Consider the following 13,150-nt stretch of genomic DNA (forward strand, 5'->3'; position numbering starts at 1 on the left):
CCCCGGAGAAGGTTACCCAGATTTTCTGTCTTTCGAATATGGACTTGGACTACAGACATTTGCATTCTTATTTTTATTTTCTGTGCCTTTCGCCCTATCTTTCTCATTTTTTTTATGTGCAGTGTGGTGATGTGATGTGTAAGAACATGATTAGAGAGAGTTCTGAGCATGCGCAGGAATGATAGAAAGATCGAGAAAGACGATAGTGTGAAAACATTGTGGTTGTTGTTAAATAAAATTTCTGTTTCTTACAGAAGAGTGTTCTTTATTAGTAACCCATGGTACGTATGAATATAAAGAACATGACATGGTGTCAGAAGTCGGTCTGGAAGAATAATACTTTTCCTAACACTGGAGAATCGAAGATAATTTTCTGAAAAAAGAGTTTGAACTGTTTTGGTGCTTGCTTACAGTTTTACAAATGGAAGGTTTGCGGCCTCCATCGACACTTCAATTGTCTGGGAACGTAGCTGAGAATTAGAGAAAATTTAAGCAACGTTTTGAATTGTATTTATCGGCGATCGATGCGGATTGAAAACCAGAAAAAACGAAAGCTGCGCTTCTACTCCACATAATAGGTGACGACGCAATTGAGGTATATAATCATTTTATTTTTGAAAATGGAGATAATTTAAAGTTAAAATCGATAATGGACAAATTTGAAGCATTTTGTACACTGAAGCGTAATATGACGTACGAGTGGCATAGATTTTTTACATGTACGCAGAGAGTTGGTGAAACTATTGATGAATATATGACTGAGTTGAGACACTGGAGTAAAACATGCGAGTTTGGAGAACTGACAGACTCTCTCATTGAGGACAGAATTGTTTGTGGCATTCTGGACAATAGTCAGAGAGAAAGACTGTTAAGAGAACAAGACTTAGACTTGGAAAAAGCTTTGATGCTCTGCAAAGCTTCAGAAACCATGAAGTCACAGGCTAAAGACCTTTTCATTGAGAACTGCAATGCAGATGCTGTGAGGAAGTGCGAATATATTAGAAAAAATAATAACAACGAAACACAAGAACTGTGTGAACCACTGAGAAGGTCTACTCGTGTTCATAAACCCCCCAACAGATTGACAGAGACATGTTAAATTATGCATTTTCTCTAGTCAATATTGCTAATTGTTTTTCTTTTTGAGGAAAGGAAGATGTGGTGATATGATGTGTAAGAACGTGATTGGAGAGAGTTCTGAGCATGCACAGGAATGATAGAAAGATCAGGAAAAATGGTATTGTAAAAACATTGTGGTTGTTGTTAAATAAAAGTTCTATTTCTTCCAGAAGATGGTTCTTTATTAGTAACCCACGGTACATATGAATATAAAGAACACAACATACAGGAAGGGGGATTTGGGGGTTGACGATCATACTGCCTTTCTTTTCTTTCTTGGTTTCATGGCTACCTGGAAAGGAAGGATTTCAGAATTATATACTTCGGTAATAAATGAACCTTTGAATCTTTGATTGGGCCTTATTCAAATCCTAATTTCCACAGTCAGAACAGTCATAGATTAGACTTCAAATATTTGAATCCACTTTCCCTCTTGAGATCCTCATCCTGGCTCTAACTATTAGCCTCCCACACAACCCGGCATCCTACCCCTCTCCTCTGCTCCTCCCAGCAGTCAGCCTTAGTCTAGACACCATATTTTCCTTCATGAATAAGGAAAAGTGCAGAGGAGTGTTTCAGTAACAGCCTCGAGTCACAGCTGCTGCTCATTTCACCAGATACTGCATCTACCTACATAGTCTGTCCTACATGGTTGAGGATGCCTCATCTCCTCTCCATTTTTGTGAATTCAGAAAGTGGCTGAAGACTATAAAGCTTAAGGAGCACTGTGTCCTTCTGGATGCTTCCCTTTGCTCAGAAGCCCAGGATATATATTTCTCAAGGAAGGTTGGGACATTGTTGAAGTATTTTCTCTGTATCTTAAAAATCTGTTCACATGAACCTTGCGGTATTAGGTTTGTGGAAGAACTGGTTCATCATAGTCACAGACCCACTGCTGGGAATGTTGACCAAGGAGGGAATGCAGACACCGATTCACCTGCCTGGTATTATAAATTTCCAGACTATTATTTACCTGCATTATGATAGTACACTTAGCTAAAAATCCAAAGTATGGAATTTCATCCTCAGTCAGGAGTGAATTTGTGAGGTACATGCAACATGCTGCATTTCTTCAAATGGAGAATGAAGTTTCATGCAGAGATGTTTAACTAAATTTTAAAATTGATTTGAAGTATATCACGATTGCTTCCTGTTGCCTATCAGAACAATTATTGATACACTTCAGTAAAACTTTAAATAAATTTAGTCTAGATAAAGCTCATAGCTACCATCAAGAAGGAGGTACAGGAGCCTGAAGATGCTCATTCAATGTTTCAGCAAAAGCTTCTTCCACCCACCACACCCCCACTCCCCACCATCAGATCTCTGAATGGTGTATGAACACATAAACACTACCTGACTATTTGCTCTTTTATTACACTACTTATATTTTATATATTCTTATTGTAATTTTCAGTGATTTTTATGTCTTGCACTGTACTGCTGCTGCAGAACAACTTTCATGACAAATGTCAGCGATAATAAACCTGACTCTAATTCTAATTTAAAGCCCTGAGAAACTACTGGTATCAATTTTAAATGAAATAAAATTAGGACCAAACAAGTCTGAGGGAGCTACTTTAGATCTAATATTTATTAAAGCTTAAAGCAGCAAAGTACACAGAAGTTTCTTGATCTAATTTACCTGCCTTGATTTCTTAGATTTTATATTAAATACTGCATTTAATAATAATATTTAGATTATTTGGCAGGGGTTTATGGGTGGCAGGAACAATTTTGCACAATGCAATATCTTTCCTAGGTAACTTTTCAATGGCTGTTGAGGAAGCACCTGTCTGGAGCTGCAGATATAATTGTCATTCTTTCCCATTCTGGTCCTTTAATGCTCCCTATTTGCTTTTGATGCATAGTATTCTTTATCAGCCTTTATTATTATCCTTATCCTTGTCATTGTAGCTTAGGGATAAATTTAGACTAGCTGTTTGCAAACTGACTGATGCAAGCGTGACTGATAACTGTAAGTTATCTCAATACCATAACTGCCAGCCTCATGTTCCGATCTTTACCCAATCAATGTACAATACCGAAAGTTCTCAATAACCCCATGTGTATACAGAGGGAATGGTTTCTGAGTTATTTGTGCAGGCAGCATGTCCCAGTTACAACACCTTGGTGCTCATCACAATAATTCAGTTGAGGGTTTCTTGCCAATTAATTAACCTTGGGTCAAGTAACTTGCTGGAAGTAGTCCCTGGACAGTTTTGGGGAACAGCAGAAAATGCAGGGCTCCTGTTCTCCCCGTTCCACATCATACTTGGTTTTATGCCTTGGCACAGGTTGATAGGGTGGTTAAGAAGGCATATGACATGCTTGCCTTCATTAGTCAGGGCACTGTTCAAAAATCGGGAAGTTACGTTGCAGTTTTATAAAACTCGAGTTAATTGCATCTGGAGTTTTGCATACACTTCTGGTAGCCTCATTATCAGAAAGATGTCGAGGCTTTGGAGAGGGTATGGATTTACTAGGATGCTGCCTGGATTAGAGGTCATGTACAATAATGAGAGGTTGGACAGACTTAGGTTGTTTCTCTGAAGCAGTGGAGGCTGAGGGGAGTTTTGATAAAGAATTGTAAGATTGTGAGAGGCATAGATAGATTGGACAGACTGTATATTTTCCCCAGGGTTGTAATGTCTAAAACTGGAGGACATGCATTTAAGGTGAGGGGGGGTAATTTCAAAGGAGATGTGAGGGTCAAGTTTTTTTTACACGGGTAGTGTTGGGTGCCTGGAATGTGCTGCCTGAGGTGCTTGTAGAGGCAGATACATGAAGGGCTTTTAAGAGACATTTAGATAGGCACCTGGAAAATGGAAGGATACAGACATTTAGAAGGCAGAAGAGTTTAGTTTAAATGGCCTCCAAGTTTCTTCAAATTTAACCGAAGGTTCAGTGGTACCACTCCTAATTTTTTCCAAATTTAAACATGTTATAGTTTGGGAAAACTATTGAAATGTAGTAGGGGGATTAGAATCTTTCCATTTAAATAAAATGGATCTTCTGGCTATTAATGTAACAAATGCAATCAAACGACAAGCTGAAGGGGATAAATGACTAAAGTCTATCACTGGTAATCCAAAAATTTCAGGAATAGGATGAGGTTGTAAATCGATACACAAAACTACTGAAATAATATCAAAAATGTCTTCCCAATATTTTTCCAAAAGAGGGCAAGACCAGAACGTATGTGTCAAGGAAGCTACCTCAGAATTACATCCGTCACAGACAGGATTTATATGACCATAAAAACGAGCTAACTTATCCGTAGACATATGGGCCCTATGAACCACCTTAAATTGTATAAAAGCGTGTTTAGCACACACTAAAGAAGTGTTAATTAGTTGGAGAATTCAACATTTTTATATGATGTAAGTTGACCTTTTCCGAATCCTTTTTAATAACTTTTTGCTTATGTATAGAGGAGCAGAGTTAATGACAAATAATGATCTTAACCAATGAAATATGGCAGCCCAGTTTTTGTATTGTTTTGTTTTGTTTTGTTATTTTTTAGTGTAGGGGGTAAAAACTTTTTTAAACCTTTTTCATCTTCAGTTATTAAGAGATTGGGAGGTTTAATTAAGTATGTTACTCGGAATCTATGTCTGTATACATTAATCGTTATTAATGTAATCCCGATCTCTTTGTATCATTATCATTATGTTTATCAATTTGAAACTCAATAAAAAAGATTGTAAAAGAAAGAGGAATTTAGTTTAGTTGGCCATTTGATTACTATTTTAATTAGCTCAGCACAACATTATGCCTGTATCTGTGCTGTATTTTTCCATTTTTTATGTTCTATGTTCTCTGATGATAGAACACCTACAGCTCCTCCAGCCTCTGGATAAGTTAAACCTGGTGATAGTATCTTATGCTTCTATCAGGTGACTGCTCCAATATCTGAAAAATAACTATCAAGTCAAGCACAGAAAGTTTGTGTCTGAAATTGTTCCTTGTTCCACCCAGTTACGCCCAAATAGTAGTTGGATGTACGAAGTTTGGAAAGTTAGGAACACTTTCTTCCCCTCGCCATCAGATTTCTGAACAGCAGTGAACCAATCCTTGAACACTACCTCACTATTTTTGCTTGTTTATTTAAATACTTATTACATTAATTTTTTTAATATACTGTTTATATGTCTTATTGTAATTTATGTTGTTTTGTATGTATTGCATTGTACTGAAGCTACAAACCAACAGATTTCATGGTGTCCATGATATTAATTCTGATTCTGTCTTTTAGGTCCACTGTGAGTCATCCACTTTATTTTACTGCTTCAAGTGTTACCGATTCTCCATGACCAACAACATTTAAACAATTTTGTTTATTAAATTACAGTTCGAACTTTGTTGGTTGCACTCTTTTCTTTGCATATGATGAAAATAATTAAGTGTATTATTGATACTGCATTTTATACATATTTGTTTTTTTTAGAATAAAACAGTGAATTTCCCCACAGATTTTTACAAAGGAAATCACATTATAAAATCCATCTCGATTTGCTGGAGTGGAAGTTGTGATACACATCAGTAAAACATAAGGTAAATGGAATTTATGCTACAGCCCAAAAATCCATTATAGTTTCATTTCCAAAAGCTATGAAATACTTCATACGCCACAGTTATTTCCAATAAATAATTAGGTTTCATAGATTGCTTCCCTTTTCAGGATAATACGATCCAGAAAATACATATTTCTCCTTCACTTCAGAGGAAAGATACAACTTAATAAATTTTTCACCAGTAACATTTAGAATCATGAAAATGTGTGCATTGTTCAGTGGCTGCTGCAGACCACATAAAAAGTGAAAAGAAAGAACTTGCACGCTGTTGCTCACGAACTCAGGACACCTCTGTGCTCGTTGTAGCCTGTGAAGTATTTTTTTGAATTGAACTGTGTGTTGCAAAGTCAGAAACACAGAAACTGCATTGCTTAAGCTCAAACAATAAAAATGAAACAGTGCCGGTTGGGGGATAAATATCAGTCAAAATCAGATGGAAATCCCCTTGCTTGTATTTCAGATATGTTTGCAAGAAAATAAATCTCAGGGTAGTGTATGGTGACATACATACTTCGATAACATTTTCTTTGAACTTTGCAATAGGTTTGTGAGATCTTTGATGAAAGGTCTTGTCCTAATGAGGTGTCTTGGCCTGAAATGCCAACTGTTCATTCATCTCCATAGATGCTGCCTGTTCTGCTGAGTTCCTCCAACATTGTGTGTGACGTTGTGGGATATTTTACTTGAATCTGAGAGAACAGACAAGCTTTGATTTGATGACCTAAAACTTGTAGTCAGCAGTACCAGAAATTTGTATTGGCATACGAAATAGTAGAATAATATTTACTTTCTACCAAATTTTCATTTGTGTTAATATCAGAGCTAACTGTACAGACACTATGGATCCAAAGACAAAATTCTTAAGATTTCAAATTGAAACATAAAAATAAACCATATAATATTTAAAGTGTGAGGTGTTGTCTTGGTTCAGGACTGAGAATCAGTCTTAATCCAATAAAAGAAAAACATAGTATAGTTTTGATTTAAGATATCCCAACAATATTGTTTGCATTAATGCAGATCATTTAAGCTAATATTAGATGTTTTTAATATTTACAATTTAAAGTTAGAAAGAGAAATTATGTTCTTATTGTTATGTTGAAAAAACAATTATCCCTTCCAAAGGTTTATATTAATAGTCACTCAGTTCCCTTCCCATGTCTATTGCATCCATTCATTTTGCCCATATAGCTATTCTTGCCTGAATTATGCTGTGAAATGACTGTGGTTTCTACTTGCCATAGACCTAGCTAGTGTATTGGCCTATTATTGCAATTGTTGGAAACATTTTGCCACAAGATATGGCCACTGAGTGGAGAGGAAACTGGCCAGTGTCAACTTACATTAAAAATAATAGATTGTAAATTTGGCTTGTAAAGAATTTACTGTAAGATGTAAAAAGTTGGAAGGTGCAATTTTGAAGGTTTAAACCCACCTACAAATATCAGCTATGTTTAGATATGGTCCAAGTGAGGAGAACGAGAGAGACACTGAAGCAGGTCGATAGTTCACAGACCAATGCAAAAAGGATTTTAAGGGAAAAGAAAACAATAAATGCTCGGCAAAACAAGGCCATTGGCTAAACTCTCAAGCAGAAAACTAGTTGTTAACACCATGGCTGAAAGGAATATCTCAATATAAAACAAATACCGCTAGTCTTCAGCATCAGCCAACTCGATAATCCCTTTTCTCAGGCAAGGCTGAATGCAAGCAGGTAGCGTATCGTTGCTGTGCTTTGCTCAAGTCTTGACAAGTGCAACAACAAAAAGAAGGAGGTTACATACCATCATGATGAAATAGTAATTAGCTGATAGGTGCATATTCACAAGCACAATTGCCGAATCTGCTTTGTAACCAGCTTGCAGAGGCCATGTACACCATGCAGCCGAGTCCATGGTTGTTACAAGGAAGTACTCACTGCTAATTATAATGCCAATCGGTGTAGAGAAGTAAACAACTGGCACTCCATATAGCTGCATCACCGAGGCCTGCACATAAGAAAGGGTGCCAGATCTCAGTACACTGATGCAACTCTGCTGGAGTTGATTTTGTGAGGGAGAGGTTCCTCCAGATCCCCAGGAAACTGCTTGTTGATTGTGCAGCTAATCATCTGCTGAACTCAGATGGATAAAGCAAGCCAGCATGTTAAGCAAGAACACTATCAGCATTGCCTAATTGAATTAAAAAACAAATTGTAGTGCACATGCGACGTGCTAGTTTTGTAATGCAGACATTAAAATTGCCAACTGTCTAAAAGCCAAACAAACAAAGCTTGCAAACCATTATCTGGAATTCATTATACATAGAAATTTACAGCACGTTACAGGCCTTTCAGCCCACAATGTTGTGCTGACCATGTAACCTATAGACATGGTCAAATGGTTAAACATTGGCTTCTTTTAATGCCCTAGGCCTGAGTCGACATATTAGTAGTAGTCTTTTAAAGTCATGACCCTTGTCACTCCAGTCTGCATTCTCGGTAAAATTAGTTAACCTTAGGAAACTGAGACTAAATCCAAAAATAAGTCAAATCAAATAGTTAAAATAAAATATTTAAGTTACAATGTATGCATTGCATAAATAGTTATGTATTGATTAATTTTGTTGTCCTTGTTCCCTGTTGTCTTCAGTATTTTAAGCAGATTGATGAATTTGTAAAGGAAATTTAAAAGTAATTAAGGAAAATATAGAACAGAATCAGAATCAGAATCAGGTTTATTATCATCGGCATGTGACGTGAAATTTGTTAACTTAGCAGCAGCGGTTCAATGCAATACATAATTTAGAAGAGAGAAAGAAAAAAATAATAAATTAAATAAAACATAATAAATGAACAAGTAAATCAATTATGCATATTGAATAGATTTTTAAAAATGTGCAAAAACAGAAAAATTGTGTATTAAAAAAGTGAGGTAGTGTCCAATGCTTCAATGTCCATTTAGGCAAACATGAGGAAATCTGCAGATGCTGGAAATTCAAGCAACACACACAAAAAATTCTGGTGAACGCAATAGGCCAGGCAACATCTATAGGAAGAGGTACAGTCGACATTATTTAGGAATCCAGTCCATTTAGGAATCACAAACACGAGGAAAATGTGCAGATGCTGGAATTTCAAGCAACACACATAAAAATTGCTGGTGAATGCAGCAGGCCAGGCAGCATCTCTAGGAAGAGGTACAGTCGACGTTTCGGGCTGAGACCCTTCGTCAGGACTAACTGAAGGAAGGGCTGGTAAGAGACTTGAAAGTGGGAGGGGGAGGGGGAGATCTGAAATGATGCAACACACATAAAAGTTGTTGGTGAACGCAGCAGGCCAGACAGCACCTCTAGGCAGAGGTACAGTCGACGTTTAGGAATTGAATGGCAGAGGGGAACAGTGAGAAAGGGCATGCCCTGGGTGCTGAACGTCCTTAATAATGGATGCTGCCTTTCGGAGACACCGTTCCCTAAAGATGTCCTGGATACTTTGTAGGCTAGTGCCCAAGATGGAGCTGATTAGATATACAACTTCCTGCAGCTTCTTTCGGTCCTGTGCAGTAGCCCCTCCATACCAGACAGTGATGCAGCCTGTCAGAATGCTCTCCACTGTACAACTATAGAAGTTTTTGAGTGTATTTGTTGACATGCCAAATCTCTTCAAACGCCTAATAAAGTATAGTCGCTGTCTTGTCTTCTTTATAACTAGGTTGATATGTTGGGACCAGGTTAGATCCTCAGAGATCTTGACACCCAGGAACTTGAAGCTGCTCTTTCCACTTCTGATCCCTCTATGGGGATTGGTTTGTGTTCCTTCGTCTTACCCTTCCTGAAGTCCACAATCAGCTCTTTCATCTTACTGATGTTAAGTGCCAGGTTGTTGCTGTGACACCATTCCACTAGTTGGCATATCTCACTCCTTTACGCCCTCTCGTCACCACCTGAGATTCTACCAACAATGGTCGTATCATCAGTAAATTTGTAGATGGTACTTGAGCTATGCCTAGCTACACAGTCATGTGTATACAGAGAGTAGAGTAGTGGGCTATGCACGCACCCCTGAGATGTGCCTGGATTGATCGTCAGTGAGGAGGATATGTTATCACCAATCCGCAGAGATTGTGGTCTTCCGGTTAGGAAGTCGGGGATCCAATTGCAGAGGGAGGGACAGAAACCCAGGTTCTGCAACTTTTCAATCAGGATTGTGGGAATGATGACATTAAATACTGAGCTATAGTTGATAAACAGCATCCTGATATAGGTGTTTGTCTTGTCCAGGTGGTCTAAAACTGTGTGGAGAGCCATTGAGATTGCATCTGCCGTTGACCTACTGTGGCGATAGGCAAATTGCAACATAACTAACTGTTGGTTTTTTGCACATACTGTGCTTTATGCCATGAATTGTACTACAGCTACTGATAGGGAGGCATCACTCCACCCTGTGGACTGCATGGTAAATTGGAAAGGGGGGATATGTTATAAAACAGAATAGTTTTTGTTCTGTCTGTATTCTTATGTGCAAGGAATGGGGGAGGGAAATGTGCAGAAAATCAAGACTCTGAGGTAAGATATAACAACATGGTTTGGGGATCTTTGTTTGAAATGGTATTGTGAAGAAGGACTTGCACCTAGAAACTGAATAGATTTTTTTCTGCTGGTCTAATATATCACTATATCAGTTCCTCTATACCAGACATGACATGCTCAATTAACATGCTCTCTGTGGTACAACTGTTGAAATTTACAAAGGTCTTTAATGCCCAGTCTTTTTGAACTCTGAATGAAAGATAGCTGCTTTTGTGACTTATTTGTAATTGCGTCAATATGCTGGGCCCAGGATAAATCTGCAGAGATGTTGACACTCAGGAACTTAAAGCTGCTCACCCTTTCCACTGCTGATCCCTCAGTAAGGACTGGTGCGTGGTTCTTCAGCTTCCTCTTCATGAAGTCCATAATCAATTCTGTGGTCTTACTGGCTTTGAGTGCAAGGTCGTTGCTGCGACTCCGCTCAACCATCCAATCTATCTCACTCCTGTGCACCTTCTCGTCACTATCTGAGTTTATGCCAACAATAGCTGTGTCATCGGATGCTGTTTGAGCTGTGGCTAGTCACACAGTCATGAGTGTAGAGAACTAAGCACACATTCTTGCAGTGCGCTGGTGTTCATTGTCAGTGAAGAGGAGATGTTATTTCTGAACTGCATTGACTGTAGTTTCCTGATGAGAAAGTCAAGGATTCGGTTGCAGAGGGAGGTAAAACATTCTGGAGTGAAGTGGACCCAAAGCTACTGAATAACTTGCTTCCTGAACCTTTTACTGACTGTGACTTTATTTCCAAAAGCTTTAATCTGTTTGTTTTGAGATTACACTGGTTGCTTAAAATAATCATCACTTTTGCATGTCATATGGCTGTGATTTGTAGTTAAGTGTCTTTCCAATTTTGCTGGAGCCATTGTTGCATTTGTAATTTGTTTGCCACAGACTAGGCACAATGGAATAGGCCAACCTGGATCACCAGTCCATGCAAAACCCATTGATAAGTATGTTCCATTGAAAAGATATGGTACGGGCTGATTACTTTAGTCCTGTCCACTGTGTCTCAAGGACCCAGAGGAGGCTGGTAGGCTTCTTCTGGGGCAACAGAAGGCATTGGGACTCTGCTGCAGTCCTGAGTCTTCTGATCATGGAGGGGAGTCAGTCATTGTTGTGTGTGTGTCTTCTGATCATGGAGGGGAATCAGTCATTGTTTTGTGTGTGTGTGTGTGTGTGTGTGTGTGTGTGTGTGTGTGTTTGTGTACTCAGCTGACAGCTCTCTGCCTCAGAACCCTACAGAGATACCTGTATAGCAATCACCCTCCGAGATGGCATGTGCTGAAGACACACTTTCACCGCTGGGGATACTGCTTGCAGGAGGGCATGCAGCTTCCAGCAGACAGCATCAGCTGCACTGTTTTGAGGGCACTGCCTCGGCTTTACCGAGACCTGTTGAGGGTATGGAGTCTAGCCTCATCCAGACAGGGTGTTCCCACGTGGTGGGGTACAGTGCTCCAGCTGCAAGGAGGACTGGTCCCCATTCTATCATGGTAGGCGTCGAGGGGGCTCAAGGAAGAGGAGAGGTTCAGGCTTCATCACCACCTGATGGACCAGAAGTGCTTGTCGGATCCAGGCCTTGGGATACCATGAAGGAGAGCTCCCGCACAACGTGAGCTGTCTTGCAGAGATGCCAACATAGTGCTCTTCCATGACGCTCCAAACATTTCTTGTACCGGCTGCTCTTACACACCCTTCACTTCCTTGCGTTCGTCTGCCAACCAGAATGACGTTGGTGGTCTGTTTTACCATCTGGCAGTGGAGAAGGCCCCAGTGGAAATCTCTTTATTAAGGGGTCTTTCCCCTCTACATTGGGAACGTGGCGTGGAAGGCACTGCGTTGGGCAGAGCCGTGCAATAGGTCTTTAAGCAGGTTCACTGACACGACGTCCACCTGTCTACTCTGTCACCGGGAGAGGTCAGTGTACCCCACTGATATGGAGTGTGAGAGGTTGCAGCCCCTTGTTTGAGTATCTGAAGGGGCTGCTGCTCGGGTTCTGGTTGCAATTCAGCCCCACGCTCCTTATACAGGGGCACCCAGTACGGAAAGGGGTGGTCGCGAGGAGGATTTACTCGTTTGATTGCTCCTGAGCCTGGCCAAGATGGCCATTCACGGGTCTGGCGGCGGAGTGTTGAGGGCTCTGCCAGGGCCGACTGGCTGTCACTCTTCTGAGGATACGTCCATGCCCGGCTGTCCTTGGAGAGGGAGCAGGCGGTTACAATGGGTACAGTGGGGGGTTTCTGAAAGCAGTGGGCTCCCCAGGAAATTGACAGTTTTATAGACAATAGTAATCATATTTTAATTTACTCACTGCCTTGTAAATACTTAATGTTGGCACTTTGTGTATTTGTTGTGTAAATAAACTTTTATAGTATTGTAGAAAATAGATGGACTTTTTTATGTCCATTTTTGCACTAGTGCAGTGAAATTACTCAGAAGATTGTAATTCTTCATCGTTAATCATATCAGAATTGTCCATAGGCCTAGGCCTAGAATCTACCTATTCCATCTTACTCCTCCTCTTCAAAAATCACCACACTGGACCGTCTTTTGAATGAAAATTTTCCTCCAATTTTCTACTACACCGGTAGATTTTGTTCACTGCCATAAGTCAGACAATGGCATGTAAGGGGAAATTGAGGATAATTCGGGATGGGGAGGCTGACATCACAGCCCAAGTTGGGTGAGTCCATTCAGTGCTTGGAAAACACATTTCACACTCCTCATCAGCCTACCGTCCTCTCCTCCGTGCAACCCAACACTCACTAATTATCAGCCTACCGTCCTCTCCTCCGTGCAACCCAACACTCACTAATTATCAGCCTACTGTCCTCTCCTCCGTGCAATACAGCGCTCACTAATTATCAGCCTACTGTCCTCTCCTC

At 39.8% G+C, this 13,150-nt stretch overlaps 1 long non-coding RNA gene across 1 annotated transcript in view; it reads right to left on the minus strand.

Moving 5' to 3' along the window:
• Positions 1 to 1,317: 1,317 nt before the first annotated feature.
• The window catches only part of LOC140211020 (uncharacterized), a 30,233-nt gene continuing 18,400 nt past the window's right edge, over positions 1,318 to 13,150 (minus strand). The window contains exon 4 of the long non-coding RNA XR_011889375.1: positions 1,318 to 1,411. This is a non-coding gene — a long non-coding RNA (uncharacterized lncRNA). The remainder of the gene's footprint in view (positions 1,412 to 13,150) is intronic.

Source organism: Mobula birostris, chromosome 1, assembly GCF_030028105.1.
Source record: "Mobula birostris isolate sMobBir1 chromosome 1, sMobBir1.hap1, whole genome shotgun sequence".
NCBI classification, from domain to species: domain Eukaryota; kingdom Metazoa; phylum Chordata; class Chondrichthyes; order Myliobatiformes; family Myliobatidae; genus Mobula; species Mobula birostris.